The sequence below is a fragment of the Panthera onca genome, chromosome B1 (genome assembly GCF_046562875.1).
Source record: "Panthera onca isolate mPanOnc1 chromosome B1, mPanOnc1 haplotype 2, whole genome shotgun sequence".
NCBI lineage: Eukaryota > Metazoa > Chordata > Mammalia > Carnivora > Felidae > Panthera > Panthera onca.
In genome coordinates, this window is record NC_138342.1 from 51,849,675 (window position 1) to 51,869,957 (window position 20,283).

The 20,283-nt window shown below is 32.6% G+C and overlaps 1 long non-coding RNA gene across 1 annotated transcript in view; it reads right to left on the bottom strand.

The window, feature by feature from the left end:
* Positions 1–2,539: 2,539 nt before the first annotated feature.
* Positions 2,540–20,283, bottom strand: part of LOC144616180 (uncharacterized) — a 73,308-nt gene continuing 55,564 nt past the window's right edge. The window contains exons 2-3 of the long non-coding RNA XR_013555272.2: positions 6,343–6,405; positions 2,540–2,856 (exon numbers count right to left, since the gene is read on the bottom strand). This is a non-coding gene — a long non-coding RNA (uncharacterized LOC144616180). The remainder of the gene's footprint in view (positions 2,857–6,342; positions 6,406–20,283) is intronic.

The window sequence follows — 20,283 nt, forward strand, 5'->3', positions numbered from 1 at the left end:
CCACTTGAGTTTTTAGCCATCTCATACTTAGAGTTTCTATGCCATAATTGTCTCATCTATGTAGTGAGTATTGAAAAAAAAAAAGCATGTACCTTATTTCTCATTCCAATAAATAAGTTAATATATTTAATGTGCTTAGAACAGCACCTGCACATATTAGGTATTATACTTGTGTTATTTTTATCACCACCAATGAAACAGTTCCTTCTAAGGACAATACTAAACAAGATATCTATTTACCAATTTTTATCTTTTGAAAAGCATTTTACACTATGGTTGCAGCATCACTTTGGATACACATTTTTAAGCTTTTCTGGCCCATTTTCTCTTCCTCTTAGATTGTTACTTCCATGTTTCTTTTACAGAATTAATGTCTTCTTCCCCAACACTGATTGGATTCCTAAGGACTCTGTCTTCGTCTTTCTTCTCAATATATTGTGAGAAATATATTTGCCTAAGCAATCATATTTATGCCCACATGTTTAATTGCTGGGTATACACAAGTATTTCACTAATTTATAAATATTTCCCAGTTATATTACTTCTATATCAGACATATATATCCAAATGCCTACCTGGCTTCTCTCCTTTGAAATCTCAAAAACATATCAAACATCAAGTGTACTCTTCCCACAAAAATAGACTTAAATTTTCTTTCCAGTATCTTCGCAACATAATCAACAATCCAGTTATGTGATGGTAACAATTTGATGACATCTTTAACTTACCCTCACTCTTCATACCTAATTGGTCACCAGATGCTCTCAATAGAAACTTCTGATTATATCTAAAACAATTCAGGTTTCTCTGGATCCCTGAATATTTTCTTATCCCAATATAAATCTATATTCTTCATACCAATTTACAGTGATAGCCTCTATATATGATTTATTGTCATTCTGTCCCATCAATCAGAGGCAAATTCATTAATTTAAATATCCAAATAACTACTATAACTAATATTTTAAACTATTTTCTACTGCCCTGTTAACAAAGAATAATTTTTAAAAACCTTAATATGCCTTTATATTTTGGTACCTATCTCTGCCCGTCTGTACCTTGCAACAAACACACATCTTTGGTCTCATCATCGCAACTATATTACCCATATAATTCCTATAGGGCACCATGTTCTTTCCTATCATAGAGTCCTTGCACATGTTGTTCTGTTCTGTGTGGAAATCTCTTCTTTTGCCAAATTTGAGGCTACTAATACATAAGATTTAAGTTATTTCACTTCATTAGAAAAGACTTTCCATACATACTTGACTAGATCAAATTCTCCAACTGTAAAATTTCCTGTTACCACATATCTTTCTTCTTGTAACCCCAGTCACAATTTGTACATGGCTGATTATTTTCATATTTTTCTGTGTATTTCATGGACATCTGTTTTTCCCATCTTTGGGTCTTTACGTCCTAGTATTTAAAAGGTTTATGAGGTTTATTGGATCCTGATTATGTATTTTTAGATCAATTAAGAGGTCTTGATTGAGATTCATCAAGTCATAAGTGAGAGAGAAGACAGGGGTTGAGTGTATCACCACAGAGCAGAAAGCAAAGAGTATACTGACAGTCAATAAACTATTGGAAGAAGATGGGTTCACAAAGGATATGTGATAAGCCATGATAGAGAAAAAAAATGTAAAAAGATGGAGTGGTTACATCAATAAAGTAGAAGATATTAAAGAATCGGTGAGTACAATATCCAGTGATCCTGAGAAATCAATAGACATGCAGAACATTTTCAGTGGAATTAACAATGCAAAAATAATTGGCTATCTTTTTAAAAAATAATTGTCCATCTTAATCACAGCATCGTGCAGTGCTATTTCACAAATAACACTGTATGAGTTTGATTACTAAGTAGGAAATTACAAAGGAAATATAGACTCCTATTTAAGAATATTATCAGTGAAGAAAGACCATATAAGAGATGAATGAAGAGGAAAATTTTACCATTGTTATTTGAGATGTTCTATTTTTATATTAAATCAAAGAAATATAAAGATGAGGCTGAAGTTAATGGAAGAGGAGTGATTCCGAAAGCCTAGAACATGAGGAAAGAAGAGAAATCACAAGCTAGACACAATTAAGGTACATATGTGTGAATACAAAAACAAAAACAAAGCAAAACAAAAACAAAACAAACAAAAATTATATGATGGTGGAATTGGGTAGTTGAAAATTAAAATGGAATTGTATGTCAAGAAAAGGAACTAATGCAAGTTTTGCTTATCGTTATTGATCTTCTGTAAATTATCAAATTTCCCTTGGAAAATTAAAACAGAACAAGCTGAGAATATGCTCATGATGTTAGGATTGTAAAATTAATTTAAAAAATTGGATTAGCAGATGAGGATCTTTAGAAGAAGTTAAAGGGAGGCAAGGTCGTCACTGACTACTGAGGAGAACTCAAAAGAAGTAAGAATATATCAATTCATAATGTGACATCTATATATGTATATCATCTATATCTTTATACATATACATTTTCCATTTGGTTGTCTATTTGTGAATTTATTTAGTTATACATTTACTTACTACTGATTTATGCTTATTTGTAGTTATACTAAGGATAGTGTTTATAAGAACTGAAGGCCATATTTTACTTGATCCAAAGCTGAAGTGTCTTATGGTGGAGAAAATAAGTCTATAATAGTAAGAAGAAAGAGGATAATGGAAGGTGAGTGCAATAAAAGGTAATGAAAGTGGCGGAATCGTCAATTTGTTGTGTGTGTAGGCCATGGCTTCCCCTCCTCCTTGACAGCTTAGATTCTTCTTTTTCTCCAGGGTGCTCTTTTATTCACCTCTGTCACATTTCTCTGTCTTCATTATACCACTCCCACTGAAAGCCTAAGAGAACAAGAAAAAGAGAGGGAAAAAACAGAAAGAAAAGAGAGAAGAAAGAAAAAGAGGAAGGATTGAGAGATGAATAACCTATTTTGAGGAAATATACAAATATTCAAGATCAGAAATTCTTATATATTGAAGGTTTAACATGTTAAGTAGTTAAAAGTGAAGTCCTGAATTCAAGTGCAACTGTGATGATATAACCCTGTGCTGAGAAAATACAGGAATAATAAGGATTAAAACACTGAATGAATGTAGTTAGAAAACTAGTTGAAGTGTTACAGTAAAGTAACAGAAGTGATATTTTGCAGTCATCTAAAATCATAAAATGTGTTAAGTACTGTAGCACATTCTGGAGCTACATCTCTGAAACAATATACAATTTTCTTACTTTTTTACATTTCCTATTTCTTTAAAATGGTATATAATCTGCAAGAGAAATTATTCAAGAATATTCATACTGAAATATTTGGAAGCATTTTGATGATTTGGGAAAATAAAAGAGATTATTGAGAATGATAGTCTCTGAAAATTATTGCCTAATACAGATTTTCATGGGTAGACAGGAAGTAAAAAAGGAAAGATAAATTAAGAAAATAAGGGAAGGAGAAAGAGAAAGAAAAAATGTAAATCTACGAAAAATAACAAATGATCACAGTTGAAATATGCAAAAAGTTTTATATTCAGTTACTTAGAAATGAGACACACTGATGTATATATTGTATATGCCACCTGTTAATAAATATTTAATGTCCAATGTGAGCTAGCTGGGGATTGCTAGTGGAGGTGTCTAGCTAAAGCGAAGGGTAATAATGAAGAATGCAAGGTAGATAGTCTTTGGAAGGAAGAGATTAAGAGCACAACACACATTTCTCCTGTCATTTGCAACTCCATGTTTAACTCTTCATATCATTTTAAATGTCCATTCAAATGTATTCACTTGACCAGCTGTTTTAAGTTTAAAACTGGGATTCTGTTAATTCCACCTGTGGAATCCTCCACATCCACTGTTAACACTTAGCTACTCTTCTGCAGCAGTTAACTCTCTGATTATGAACATGACGACTGAAGAGACATAATATTCAAAAGCCTGTCTTTCATCATGGTGATAAAAGAATTGTGCAATATTAATTTTTTGAAAAAAATTGTTGATTAAGCTAACCTTTATTTTAAAATCTCAATGGTCTGGTTGTTTGGTATCTTGTTTTGTTTTGTTTTCATAGGTTTGCTTTTTTTTTTTTTTTGCTGTTATTTAGGGGAGTAGAGTTTCGTTAGTTGGCGAGTTTTCCTTACAGAGACAAAAAAAAAAAAGCATGAGCTTAAAAAAATCACTTGAAATCTTGGCATTTTAAATTATAAAAATGAGTGTGTAGTGGAGTGATGTTCTCTAAAATGTTCAACAGGAAAGCTTCAGAAGTAAATATTGTTCATTTCGTTAAATTAATTTTGTCACAATTTAATCGTATATTTTATTACTATAGAGCATTTATAAGTCCTCCAAATACACCTTTAATTGTGTCATATTTCCAGATATAGAAAACACCGAATGTCACAGCTATGTGGGGAAACCTTTGTCATATATCAGGTAACTTGACTTTAATAAAACTCAAGAAATATAAGAGTAAGAAAAGAACTATGAAATATAAAATACAATAACTAATCATTGCCCATAGACGACAAAAACAGACACACAGATCATGTTAAAACTAAAATAAAAAGCTCTTGCCGCTCACTAACTTGAGGGCAACAGTTTACCACAGGCAGCATATGTATATTTGTTAAGTCATATATCAGCAAAGCTCGGTAAGCAGTATGTGATATGTGCAGTTTTCTATGTAGATACAAAGGATGTGATGTACATCACCATTTAACTGTGATGGTTTATAAAGCAGTTGAGCTACCAAGTTATGCCACTCCTACTTAAAATAATATAAAATAATTGGCTTAGTTTAGTGGCATTTCAAAGTGTTATACTGTGTTCACATTACGGTGTCTTAATGAATAGAATACTGATAATCAGGAAAATGATATGCCCCTTTACTCAAATTGATAGGCAATAATTCATGAAGAATCACCAAAAATGAAGTTGCAAGTCACATTTTATAGTAATTAAAATAATCTATATTGACATGAGAGGAAATTGCCATACTAGTCATATGCTTAATACTTACAAGTACAATTTTTTTTTCTGTAAGCCTTTAATAAAAAATAAGGAACAAATATATATGGAATATTTTCTGAGATAGAGAAATCAACGGATATAAAACAGGCATGCCCTCAAAGACATTTCTCTCTAATTATGTAGTCAAGATATACACCAATGTTATCTTTAAGAAATATAGGATTCTAGGAAAAGGTGGAAGAAATATCACAGGACAATGTAGATAGAGTTTATCATTAATAATTTGTAACGATCTTTTTTTTTTTTTTAAATTTTTTTTCAACGTTTTTTATTTATTTTTGGGACAGAGAGAGACAGAGCATGAACGGGGAAGGGGCAGAGAGAGAGGGAGACACAGAATCGGAAACAGGCTCCAGGCTCCGAGCCATCAGCCCAGAGCCCGGGCTCGAACTCACGGACCGCGAGATCGTGACCTGGCTGAAGTCGGACGCTTAACCGACTGCGCCACCCAGGCGCCCCTGTAACGATCTTTTTTTATGTAACCTTTAAATGACATGAGATATAAACACTGGTGGAGATGTATTGGGAAGGTCTAACAGAACAAGTGGGATTTGTTTGCGAGCTCTTAAAACAGGAAATGCTTTGTGAGTTGGAAGAAGTGTTTAGATACGTGAGAAATACTGAGGAGAAAGCTCAAAGGTACAAAAGTTCACATTGTAGTCCAAGTTGTTAAATAAATCAACTGCTTCGTGTTTAAAGAAGCAGTGTGTAATGGAACCGGATATTCAGTTTATGGCTTTCCTTTGTGAAGCCCCAGGAAATGTAGTCTAGGAAATGTTAATCATTTTCTAGACTTCACATACATCTTCATAGATATATGTATTTATATTTGATCCTACAGTGTCACAAAATTCAGCTATGGCAGCACTGCATTCCTTTTCCTAAAACATCCTCTTCAATATAATATGCTGTAAAAGATAATAAAACCCAACTATACATTAATTTATTCATTAATTTGATATTTACGAGCTGTCATTTTGATAGATACTGTAAGTATACAAATATTGTGACTCAATAAATTAGAAGCATTTTCGTGTTAGAGTGGGAATGCAAGGGAACAGTATATCAACTCTGAATCAATAAAGATCTCAGAGATGTGCTCCCCCATGATCAGTCTTGAAAGCATATATTACCACACAAGGGATATTGACAAGAATACATTCACAGCATTGGTCAGTGACTGAAAATAGAAAGAAGATTACAGGATGTCCTCAAAGTTAACTGTACTACTTTGAGATTCAGAGGAATTCGGTGTTATTGAATAAAGGGAGTTTTAAGGTAAGAGAATTAGTTCTAAAAATAATTACCTTTCAATTATGTCTTCTTTTAATGATAATGAAACAAAGAGATATGAAATTCTTTATTCAGACCTGAAATAATGAATGATATATATGTTGTCAAATAATGTTATCTGTACTTTACATTGAAAATATGTTTAGATTAGCATAAATATATGCAAATATAACAGTCATCTACTTAATAGCTTAGTTAGCTTATATGTTGAGGTTTGGGCAAATAAAAAGATCTAACCTTGAAAAATAATTTTAGAACTAATTTGGATATAGACGAAAATCAGTAAGAGGCAGGTCAAAATGTGGACTTTATTTTCTGATAAACCTGATTACAAAAATTGTCTTCATCCTTTCATATATTTAGTTACCTTATTTTTAAAGCAGACATAGATTTACCCACTCTGAAACATACAAAACTACAACACTGCTGATCGATTCTACAGGAGCAAGCAAGCCCCTTCAAATATGGCCACAAACCCACCAAAGGCAAACAACCTAAAGGAAGACTGATGAGGTATTGTGATATAGCTACCTAATTCCTTACCACAAATCCACTCGTATAATTCATTCCTGTGCCACTAGGGAGAAAGGCGTGAGAGGGTAGGACATGAGGTCAGTGGGGTAAATCTAGTAGATGTTCCTCCAGATGAGAATAGAAGTATGGAACTATCGACTTCTTTCACATTATAAAAGTAAAATTTAAAAAGAACAGTAATGGGCACCTGGATGGATCAGTCAGTTAAGCATCCGACTCCTGAGTTTGGCTCAGGACATGATCTCAGTCATGAGATCGAGCCCCACATCCAGCTTTGCCTCTGAACTGAGTGTGTAGCCTGCTTAAGTCTTTGCCTGCCCCTCCCCCACTTGTACACACACACTCTCTCAAAAAAAAAAAAAAATTGAAAAACAAAATAAAAAGAACATTAAAAATAAAAGCAGAATGTAAGACAATTATTTGCAACTGGGCCTTTGTGCATGCTATTGCTTCTCTCTGAGATTCTATGACCTTGTCTCTTTCCACTTGACAGACAAACATCATTTACTAAGGGAAGATTTCCTAGGCAACCACCACCCTCATCCTGCATACATACGCACTTAGAACTCAGTTTGGGTATCGTTTTCTCCCTTTTGTACATCACAAACATTTGATGGAATAAATGTCCCCGTTGGCATTTACATGTACAATAGTGTTTTAGTTTTTCTGTTTAGTTATTTATTTTTCGAGGGGGAGGGCAAGTCAGGGAAGGGCAAAGAGAGTGGGAGACAAAAATCCCAAGTAGGCTGTGTGCTGGCAGAGCTGCCACGAACCGCGAGATCATGACCTGAGCCGAAGCCAAGAGTCTGACACTTAACGAAGTCTTGAGCCACCAAGGTGCCCCTACACACATAGTGTGGTTTTTTAATCAGTGAAATTCTAAGCTGCAGGAAAGAAGAAACTGAGACTTTTGCTCCATACCCATTCAATTACCAAAACTAATAGATTGCCTGACAAAGAGAAATTTTAAAGTAAAAAAATTGTAAAGACATATTAATGAAACATTCAATAATACAATATTAAAATTCATTTTCCGCAAGTTAGGACAACATAAATAACTGCAAACTATATTTTTATGTCAAAATTGGCCTTTGAAGTATTACCAACCATTCACAATGACAGAAAAAATAAACTGCCTTATGATGAAGAAACATGGATGAATCTAAGGCATAATGATGAGTGAAAGAAGTCGGATGCAAAAGGACACCTACTATTTCTGTTTATATGAAGTTCAAGTAGAATGCAAAATTAATCTATGGTGATTTTGGACAAAATACAGATTACAGTGGAAGTAACTGCTGAGAGGAGGCTTGAGGAAATCTGTGATGCTGAAAAGTTATTTACCTTAGGTTATACATATGTAAAACTTCAACAAGCTGTACATCTAAAATTTGGATACATGTTGCCTATAAGTTATAACACAATTTTTAAGTTAACTTTAAAGAATGAAAGATTACCTTGGATAAACTTGGATATTTTCAATTCCGTATGAATTTAAAATCAACTTTTCAGTTTACACAAAACCATCAATTTATAACAGTACTATATTGAATCAAGGAATGATATTTAGGCAGAATTGACATATTTTACAATATTGCACAGAATCAACATTTAAAAATGTATAATAGTTAGTCTTCTAAGCAATGCACTTGATGCCTTCCTTTAAATTTTCTTCAATTTGATTAATAAGTCTATAATTTTCTGTCTCGAAATCTTGCATATATTATGTTACTTATATACTTTTTTGTTTTCAAAGCTATTGTAAGTGACACTTTTCCTAAAACTATGTTGTAATTGCTTATAGTTATTGGGTATCAGTAAATTTATTTTCATATTGAACCTGTACATTATAAATGTACACTAATGTACTAAATGTACAATGTTACACTATTGGATTATCTAGATAGAAAATTACACCATTTATAAACAAAAATAGTTTATTTCTATTTCTTAAACTTTTAATTTCCTTTTATCTTCTTTTATTGTCAATGTACTTCAACCCAGTGTTATACTGATGCAGTGATAATGGAAATGCTTTTCTTATTTCCCATTTCAGTGGAAAATACTGAAATTATATATGCTGGAGGGGCGCATGGGTGGCTCAGCCAGTTTAGGGTCCAACTTCTCATTTCCATTCAGGTCATGATCCCAGGGTAGTGGGACCCAGTCCCACGTCGGGCTCCACACTGTGTGTAGAGCCTGCTTAAGATTCTCTCTCTCCCTCTGCCCCTCTCCGCTGCTTGCATTCACTCTCTCTCTCTCAAATAAAAAATAAAAATAAATAAAAATAAAAATCATATATACATATATGTATATATGCATATACATATTAGACTGTTATTAGCTGAAAATAAACTTAGAATTGTTAAGTCTTCTACATAGAGTGATTCTTTTATCATTATGAAACATCCCTTTTTATCTTTCATAATGTTTCTTGCTTTAAAATCTACTGTTCCCTTGTGGGAAAAAAGTTATAGCAGATCTCTTTAGCTATTGTATATATGCTATATACTTTGTCCTTTTACTTACTTTGTAATGATACTTTGTGTCATTATTTTTAATTTGTACCTTCTTTTAAGGTAATGTGCATTTTTTTTTTTTTTACTGACTCTTGTCAGTCTCAACCATTGATTTCTTAATGGAAATATTTGTTTTTGTTTCTTACAATACAATGTAATTGTTGATGCATTTGGATTTATAAGTCATTTTGCCATCTATGTTCTAGTTGTTTTATTTATTCATTTGCCTCTCCTTTTTGGTCAGCTATTAAATTAATGTTTGTAATATTTTATATATATATATATTATATATTATATATATATATATTATATATATATATATTATATATATATATCAACTAGCTAATCCTATACTATTTTATTATTATTATAATGATCACCCTAGAGATTTCTACATACATTCTTGTCATATTGTAACTAAAATTATTATTTTACCACCTACTGGTCAATGTGAGAAATTGAAAGGTTACCTCTTATTTATTTCTCTCTCTTTTCTGATAATGGTGCTTTGTCTTATTCCTATGTATATTTAAATTTCTCAAGATAGTATGGCTATCAGTGTAGACTATATTAATTTAATACATATATTTAACCTTTGTATTTCTATTCATTTCTTCTTGCATCAATATGGAATAATTTTCCTCTGACCTAAAAAATTGTTTTTTATGTTTTCCATTGTAATGTTACACTAGTGACACATGTCCTTAGTTGGTTTTTCTAAAATTGTATTTATTTTCTCTCTTATTTAAAGAAAAATTTTGCTGGGTTTAGAGTCCCATGTTGGCATTATTCTTTTTTTCAGCATGTTGATGACATAATTTGATAGCTTTCCATTATTTATGCCTTATTTTATTTTTACTGGTAAGTAAACTACCATTCTTACATTGTTCTTTGCTTTCTAGCTACTTTTAAAATTTTGTTTATTTTATATCATCAGTTTTCATATAATACGCCAGATGTATTTCTTTTTAAATTTGCGGCACTTTGTAAAACTTCCAAAAGCTGAATATAAAGCCTTTTTTCAATTTTGGAAATTTTTTTCCAATTTTTCAATTTTTTTCAATTTTTCAAATTTTGGAAAATTTTCACAATTATTCCTTTAAATATTTTTCGTATCTATTATCCTGTATTCTTTGCAGACTCCTTATGAACCCTTCTATTACTATTTAAATTCTTATAATAATCATTTATTTTAAAGCATAAATCTTATTCATCAATCACTTCTGTATTTCATTCTACTGTCTTATTTGAATTGCTACTGTTTTATCTTTCTGAAAATCTCATTATTTCTTATTGAATGCTGGGTTATTTTTGTTTCCAAAGAAAAAACTGAGGAACAATTTATGGTTCTGCTGAGGTTATCTTCCAGAAAGAAGTTAATATTGCCTTTGGAAGCAAGTTTAATTATGGTTGATCATCTTAAACTAGTTAGTTTAAACCATCTTAAACCAGCTCTCATTAGGGCTTAGTTTTGCTGTAGATAAGGTCATGTCTATTTCTCATTCATGCTTACTGCTATGTAAGTTTTAGAAGGGCCCCAAAGAAGAGACATGGTATGTTTAACCAGGCCCCTCTTAATTGACAGTTCTAAACTCCAATTTCACTGCTGCCCTACATAACTCAGGATAGTTCAACTTAACTTATAAGGTTCTCATTAATGGCTTTCTTCTCATACTCCTACAATTCAGCTGTAGTTTTTTGGGTTCGCCATTTACTCAAGAGGACAATTAATGCCAAAAATGTGTTTAATCTCTCTGAGTTTCTAACTCTCTGGGATCTTGATCAATAGTCCAAGGCTTTGGTAACCTTGAAGAACATTTGTTTCATACAATCTAGTCTACCATAGCTGAAAGTGGAATTCTTTATAATGATAAAAGAAAAAAAAATACTCTTTCTGAAATTGTCTGAATATAGCAGAGCTGAATATTTAAATATATAACATATTAAATATCATAAGCTAATCCATTTTCTTACTTGCAGATCAAAAAAAAGGTCTAACAGTAGATTCATATGTATGATGTAGGAAAAATACAACACAGTAACAATAACAATAAAACATGCAACATACTATTGTCATGCCTCTGTATCTTTAAACTTCATTATTGCCTAGATCTGGATGTGTGTTGTGTCCCTTTCAACACTTGGTATCATGGGCTGCATATTTCTGAGATTATCATCTAGAAATATCATCATGTTTTGTGTTTCCTATAGTATCACCTTTTAGAAAGTTAACTCTTTTATGTATGTTCCCAAAGTACTTCTTTATTTGTTTTCTTGTTGTTGACATTTCAAGTGTTTATTTAAATTCTAGTTAACATATAGGGTAATATTTGTTTCAGGTATAGAATTTAGTGATTCATTATTTACATCCCAACAAGTGCCTTCCTTAATGCCCATCACCCATTTAGCCCATCCTTGCCCACTTCCCCTCCAACAACCCTTAGTTTGTTCTCTATGGTTAAGAGTCTCTTATGGCTTGCCTCCCTATCTCTTTTTCTTTTTTTCCCCTTCCTCTATCTTCATTTGTTTTGTTTCTTAGATACCACATATGAGTGAAATCATATGGCATTTGTCTTTCTCTGACTTATTTCACTTAGCATAATACACTCTAGCTACATCCACTTGCAAATGGCAAGATTTCATCCTTTTTGATGACAGAGTAATATTCCATCACACACACACACACACACACACACACACACACACACACACACACCTCACCTTCTTTATCCATTCATTGGTTGATGGAAATTTGGGCTCTACCAATAATACGGCTATTGTTGATAGTGATGCTATAAACATTGGCATACATGCATCCCTTCAAACCACTATTTCTGTGTCCTTTGGGTAAATATCTAGTAATGCAATTGTTTGGTCATAGGATAATTCTATTTTTTAATTTTCTGAGGAACCACCATACTGTTTTACAAAGTACTTGTTAACACATGCATCCACTAATGCATTTATCCCATTGATCAGAATTTTTTCATTGCCATCCTTTTGTTTTTTGTTTGTTTTGTTTTGTTTTCCTGCTAGATGATGAATTCCTCTAGAATAGGAATTATCCATCAGAATAGCAGAGACATCTATCACAGTGAAAAATCAGGCACTCAGTATAATTACTGATTCTTAAAACAGGATCCACAAGACACCAGTAAAAAAAAAAAAAAAAAAAAACTCGTAAGTAAAATATCAGACCAGGAATTTAAAACAACAATGATTAATATGCTAAGAATTCTAATGTAAAAAGTACACAATTTGGAAAAACAGATAGTTATGTATAGAGAGAGATGAAAATTCTAATAAAAGAATCCAAAAGAAATGCTAGAAATTGAAAACAATATAACAGAAAGAAAGAATGCTTGTTGCAAAAAAAAAAAAAAAAAAAAGTATCTTCAATAAAAACATTTATCTTGAATGGGGAAAAAAAATTCCATAGAGAGTGAGCCCATGATCTTGGATGAAAAACAAACAAAAAATTACACTTTATTTTCACTAATGTCTAAGTGAAATTTAGTATTTTATTTAGCTATACATATAGGTAAGAAATGATATTAGTATTAGCAGTATCTGTGATTTTGTTACCACTAAACACCCAAGATAGTTTCATAGCAAAGTATGGGGTTTATTTCAAGAAATTTTGAAATATGATTTAATGTCCCTGCTTTGCAATGATGGTAATTATTAATAAGTCACTAGATCATTTTATTTACTATTTTAATGGAGAATGATAGACAGACAGACCAAGTGATCAATAGGTCAGTAGACAGAGAAATAGATGACTATTTCAATACAATGTTTGTAATTACATCTATTTTAGATATTTAAAAATATTATTCTAAGAAGATGGTCCATAGACTTCCCAAGAATAAAGAGTTCATGACAAAGATGTGTAAGTACCCCTGGAAAACATGTTTTTTGAAGAAAGAATATCAAAAATGCTTTATCGGTGTTAGACAACAATTTGTTTTCATTTATATTAAAAATTAAATATTTTTCACAGGATATAAATTCTGTTTTAGTATAGCTTGCTTATTTAAAAAAATAAAAATTAACTTTAGCATTCCACTACTTATTTGGCGCTTTGAAAACAAAATTTAGGCCATGGTATTCACTTTCTCATGGATGATATGATTACACATTCAAAATGACAACTTTAAGCAGAGAAAGTCCCAGAAAATTCCATGTGTTAATTTATTTATTTTTTGGCTTGCCTAATTTCCAAGACAGATTAACCCAATAGTGAAAGCTCTTATCTCTTAAACTATTCTATTTTTAAAAATGAAAAAGAAAAGTGGAAGTCATATACTGGGCAGTTCTGTCTCTCTCCCTCTCCACCTTCTCTCCCACCCAATAAAAAAATACAAGAATGTTGGTTAAATATTCCTCAGACCTTATGGCCTTAATTCAAGAAGGTATTTAACTGCACTAACACTAAATAAGAAATTTTATCCAATTAAACTGTGAACTGAAAAAAAATTAATAATAAAATAATGATGAATATTTTCTTAAAACATTTGTTTTCCAATTGGATCATAACCATGCAAATCCAAAAACCTACATAAAAATAGAAATATTTACCTGTAATGTTAAAATTTTTCTTATTCGTTATTCATTTGATAAAAACATAAATACATCCTAGTTCAACCCAGTAATTATAAAAATTTCAAGATTCACATCGAATATGAATAAAATGGTGACTTAAAAATGATACCAAGTTACACATATTTTAATCAGACCACAATTCAGTGTATTCAAATTAAATCACACAGAACGTGTAATCTAAAAATGGCCAAGAAAAAAATAAAATTTACTTCAGAAAACAATTTTCTTTCAACTTTAGACTACCAAAATAAAAAAAAAAGGAAAAGAAGAAAGAAAAGATAGAAAGAGGAGGAAGGAAGGGAGACAAAGCAAAAGCAAAAATCAAGTGATGAATGGAAAAAATATATTAGTATTTTCTTAACTATTTACAGGAATTGCAACTTTACTATCTTGAAATTAACTGGTCAAGGCCTGTATTTGTCAAGTCCTTTACAGTAAGACATACTTTACTGAAGAACAGAGCATTTTTCTAGAATCAATTTTCATTTATTAGTGGGTTAATAAGGAGCTTATTGTTAGTATTTTCTCTTCCATAGAGGTATTCTTAAGAACTAAGACATTATGAAGAACTAAGACATAATGATCCTAACACTTGCTTTAAATGATGATGAAGCTAACTTTATTAAGACCAAAAAAAAAAAAAAAAAGGAATCAGATTCATGTGTAGAAAATATTTCTCAAAGATATTAGAATTCCAATGCATACTATGCATATATGTGAAGCCAAAGGCTGAATTGTTGCACGTGAAGTTCCTTTTTTCTATTATAATATCTTATCTACAAATTGGATATGGTCATGTGTCACATAAATTCTGAATAAGAAGCTAGAATGTCAATTTTATCAAAGTTCCATCTGATTACAATGCAGAATAGCTTTAAGCAGAGGCCTTTGGGGGCTGCTTCCACTAATAGAGATATGGATAAATTATAAGCTTGCTTGCTGCAGAACCCATAACTTATACAGTAGTCTCTTTTGTAACAGAAGCACTAGAATAGAAATGAGGTTTCACAACAATTTTTTTAGTATATCAAGGTTATTACATTGTGTGATTAAACTCATGTAAAATTAACAATCAAATACATTTGTTAATTAATTGTCAACGTTAAAAGATCCCCAACCCTCTCACAGACAAGACTGCCCATGCAACATAATCATAACTAATCACAAACGCCCAAATACATTGCTACTGTTTTACCCCAGAAGTGGAAGTCTTTAGGGGCTGAGCTAGGAACCTGGGGAGGGTTTAGCTTCCCAAAGAATAAAGAGGAAAAACACCCAATAAAGACAGTTTGTGTCTTTCTCATCTATTCTGGCCAGAAATGTGAATGTAAGGCCTAAGGGATAAAGGAGACTCCAATAACATGAGAATAAAGTTGTATGCTAATAACTGAAGGACCTAGTTCTTTGACAACAACGTTGACTTGGAATACCAGGTTTAAACTCTTAGCCTTTAACATCTTTTCACTTATAAATAAACCCATCAACTGTTTCTTAAATTTTTTTAATGTTTATTTATTTTTGAGAGTGGGGAGAGACAGAGAGAGGGAGACACAAAATCCAAAGTAGACTCCAGGCTGGCAGCTGGCAGCACAGAGCCAGGCACAGGGTTCAAATTCACAAACCATGAGATCATGACGTGAGCTGAAATCGGACACTTAACCAACGAAGCCACACAGGGCACCCCCCCCCCCAATATCTGCTTTTAATTATCCTTAGTGGATTAGATTTCTAACATATAATTTAAAGATTCACTTATTAGTCTATCATGTAATAGATCTCATAAACCATAGAAATTCTGAATTCCATAATCATGTATATTAAAGTACCTCAAATATCAAATTAGATTTATTGCAATCATGCTATACTTAAGTCCAAATTATATAAAATAATAATGATGTTAATAAAGACTTTATAATTAAATATACATACACATATGTAACATAACACTGCTTGCCATTTTAAGTACCAGCAGTACCCATTAAAATAGCAACTTGTATACATAAAAACATTTCAAATTCATATACAATGCCACTTCCTCCTTAGAATTATGTTTATATCCTCATTATCATTACATACACTTTATTATTTTATAACATATGTTATAAATATTAGAAATTCTAGGACAAATTTACTTGCTTTAAAGTATCCATTTAAGGGGCGCCTGGGTGGCGCAGTCGGTTAAGCCTCCGACTTCAGCCAGGTCACGATCTCGCGGTCCGTGAGTTCGAGCCCCGCGTCGGGCTCTGGGCTGATGGCTCAGAGCCTGGAGCCTGTTTCCGATTCTGTGTCTCCCTCTCTCTCTGCCCCTCCCCCTTTCATGCTCTGTCTCTCTCTGTCCCAAAAATAAATAAAAAACATTGAAAAAAAAATTAAAAAAAAAAAAAATAAAAATAAAGTATCCATTTAAATAAAAATAGTTCTATACATTTGCTTAGCATTCTCAAATATTTTAAAAAATTCTATTCAATGCATGATATTTCATGAAATTTTCAGTTAATTTAAAAATTGACCAGTAGTTACAGATGGATACTATTTTTCATTTTGCTCCTAGACACATTAATCAACCGGCAGGCATGTTGGGATCAATCAATTGCATCAGTTGTGTTCATTCATCTTTGTCCTGCCATTCATTCCATGGCAGCAAGGAGCACACTGTGTAATTGAATTTGGTTGAAATCTAATATAAGGGCAAACCGTGACACAGTAGCAATAATCAGTTTGATTCAAAAATTTTAGCAGTAATTTTTGTTTTCTGCGTTCAGCAAAAGGAGTAGGATATTTTATTCTGTATACTATCATAAGTGAGAGCTCTGGGGAAAAGGCACACAGCATGCTTTAGGACACATCAAGTGATCATAGATTCTCAGCTGAAAAATTAGAGATGGTTAGAGGAAGGAGAGTACTAAATACAATAAAATGTGTATAGAAAATAAGGGAATAAAGCTAAGGCTTCGAGGATTTCTCAAGATATATAAGAAAGTTTATGTCTTAAAATTTTCTTGTTAACTATACTGGAATTAAAAATATTTTTTCCATAAATACAGTCATGAATTTAGAGAAAGTTATGTGATACAATAAAGTTCCTTGTTTTAGAGATTTGGAGATTCTGAAAATTATATCTATACTATATATCTATAAGGCTAAGGCTACATCCATATTTATACATAATTGTGTTTAAAGCAAAGCTTTCTCTGGCTCTTTTTTTAAGGTTAATTTTGAAATGTGATCAAAACTAGCCTATGTGAATGAGAATAATCATCTGGAATTATTTGGTTTTATATTTTAAGAAAGTAACAAGTTTTCTCCATTCCACTTCTAGTCTAGAATTAAAGTAAATTTTTGGAGAGATTTGAGTCTACATATTCTACCTACTTACTCTATAAATTTTCCATCATACATTCTGGGTTACATTGAAATTTTCATTATTAATTTTTAAATGCCATTTCCTATATCATTATGATTTTCCCTTAACTAGGTAACTGAAAAAGTTTTTATCTCAAAATGATAAAGACTAAATTCAGAGACAAAAGATACTCAGACAAGTTTTTCCTATGGCTGGTTTCAATGGAAAATGCTCATTTTTTTCAGTTTATTTTTTATTTTATTTATTTTTTGTTTCAAGTTTTCATTGAAATTCTAGTTATTTAGCATATAGGACGATATTGGTTTAGGAGAATTTAGTGATTCATCACTTACATATAACAGCCAGTGCTCATCACAAGTACCTTCCTTCACATCCATCACCCATTTAACCCATCCACCTGCTAACCTGCTCTCCAGCAATCCTCAGTTTTTTCTCTAATTAAAAGTCTCTTTGGGTTTGCCTCCCTCTTTTTTTCCTTTTCCTCTATGTTCATCTGTTTTGTTTCTAAATTCCACATGAATGAAATCATATGGCATTTTCTTTTTCTCTGACTTATTTTGCTTAGCATAATACATTGTAGCTCCATCCATGTCATTGCAAATGGCAAAATTACATTCTTTTTTATGGCTAATATTCCAGCGTGTGTGTGTGTGTGTGTGTGTGTGTGTGTGTGTGTGTGTGTGTGTGTATAGACCACATCTCTTTATCCATTCATCAGTAGTTGGACATTTAGACTCTTTCCATAATTTGGCTATTGTTAATAATGCTTCTAAAGCATCAGGATGCATGTGCCCCTTTGAAAATGGTAAATACCTATTAGTGCAATTGTTGGGTTGTTCTATTTTTAGGATAGTTGTATTTTCAGCTTTGTGAGGAACCTCCGTACTGTTTTCCAGAGTGGCTACACCAGTTTGCATTCCCACCAACAGTGTAAGAGGGTTTCCCTTTCTCTGCATCCTCGCCAACATCTGTTGTTTCCTGTGTTGTGAATTTTAGCCACTCTGACAGGTGTGCAGTGGTATCTCATAGTAGTTTGGGCTTGTATTTCCCTGATGGTGAATGAGTGGAGCATCTTTTCATGTGTCTTTTGGCCACCTGCATGTCTTCTTTGGAAAAATGGCTCTTCGTGTCCTCTGCCCATTTCTTAGCTGGATTATTTGTTTTTTGGGCATTGAGTTTGATAAATTCTTTATACATTTTGGATACTTAACCCTTTATCACATATGTCATTTGAAAATATCTTCTCCCATTCTGAAGACTGCCTTTTACTTTTGTTGATTGTTACCTTCGCTGGGCAGAAGCTTTTTGCCTTGATGAAGTCCCGATAGTTCATATTTGCTTTTGTTTCCCTTGCCTCCAGACATGTGTCTAGTAAGAGGTTGCCTATGGACGATTCAAAGAGGTTGCTGCCTGTGTTCTCCTCTAGGATTTTGATGGTTTCCTGTCTCACATTTAGGTCTTTTGTCCATTTTGAATTTATTTTGTGTATGGTGTAAGAAAGTGGTCCAGTTTCATTCTTCTGCATGTTGCTGTCCAGGTTTCCCAACACCAGTTGTTGAAGAGACTGTCTTTTTCCCATTGGATAGTCTTTCCTGCTTTGTTAAAGATCAGTCGACCATATAGTTGTGGGTCCCTATCCCGTCACTTTCAATCTGTGGGTGTCTTTAATTCTAAAATGACTCTTGTCAGCAGCACATAGGTGGGTCTTGTCTTTTTATCCATTCTGATACCCTATGTCTTTTGATTGGAACATTTAGTCCATTTGCATTATTGATAAAAATTTAGTGCCATTGTATTACCTATAGTCCATGTTTCTGGAGATTTTCTTTTTGTCTTTCTAGTCTTTGTTGCCTTTGGTCTTTCTTTCCCAGAGTCCCCTTTAATATTTCTTGCAGGGCTGGTTTAGTAGTCACGAACTCCTTTAGTTTTTGTTTCTGAGAAACTCTTTATCTGTCTATTCTGCATGATAGTCTTGCTGGATAAAGTATTCTTGGCTGCATATTTTTACCATCAGCGTGTTGAATATTTATTTCATGCCTCTCCCTTCTAGCCTGTCAGGTTTCTATGGAGAGATCCACTGCTAAACTGATTTTTCTTTCCTTGTAGGTTAGGGATTTCTTTTCCCTTGCTGCTTTAAGGATTCTTTCCTTATCTCTGTGTTTTGCAAATTTTAATATGATATGTCTTGGTATTGGTCTGCTTTTGTTGATTTTGATGGGAGCTTTCTGTGCCTCCTGGATTTGGATGGCTGTTTTCATTCCCAGATTAGGGAAGTTTACAGATATAATTTCTCAAATAAACATTATGCCCCATTTCCCCTTTCTTCTTCTTCTGGAACTCCTATGATACAAATATTATTATGCTTTATGAAGTTGCTGAGTTTTCTAAATCTACTTTCATGATCCAATATTTTTCCTTCTTTTCAGCTTCATTATTTTCTATAACTTTGTCTTCTGTATCACTTATTCATTTCTCTGCTTCCTCTATATCTGTGGTCATTACGTACAGTCAGTTTTGCATCCTGATCATAGCATTTTTTTTTTTATTTTGCCCTGACTAGTTTTTAGGTCTTTTATCTCTGTGGTAAGAGACTCCCTGGAGTCTTTCATGCTTTTCTCTATCCCAGCTAGTATCCTTATGATTGTTGTTTTAAATTCTGGTTCAGGCATATTACTTATCTGTATTGATCAATCAGTTTTTTGGGGGGAAGAATTCCTGCATCTTGGCATTTTGCCTGGGTTTCTGTCTTCTGTGTGTTTGAAAGCCATTTACGTTTCCTGCTCCTGAGAGAAATGGCTATATTAAGAGGAATTCCAGAGACTGATGCTTCACGAAGTGTTTCTGGTATATGCCATGTGCATTCTGGTGTTGTGTTTTGGCTGCTGTTTCCCTCAAGTCAGTCCTCTGCAGAGTTTCTCCTTGACCACATTGGA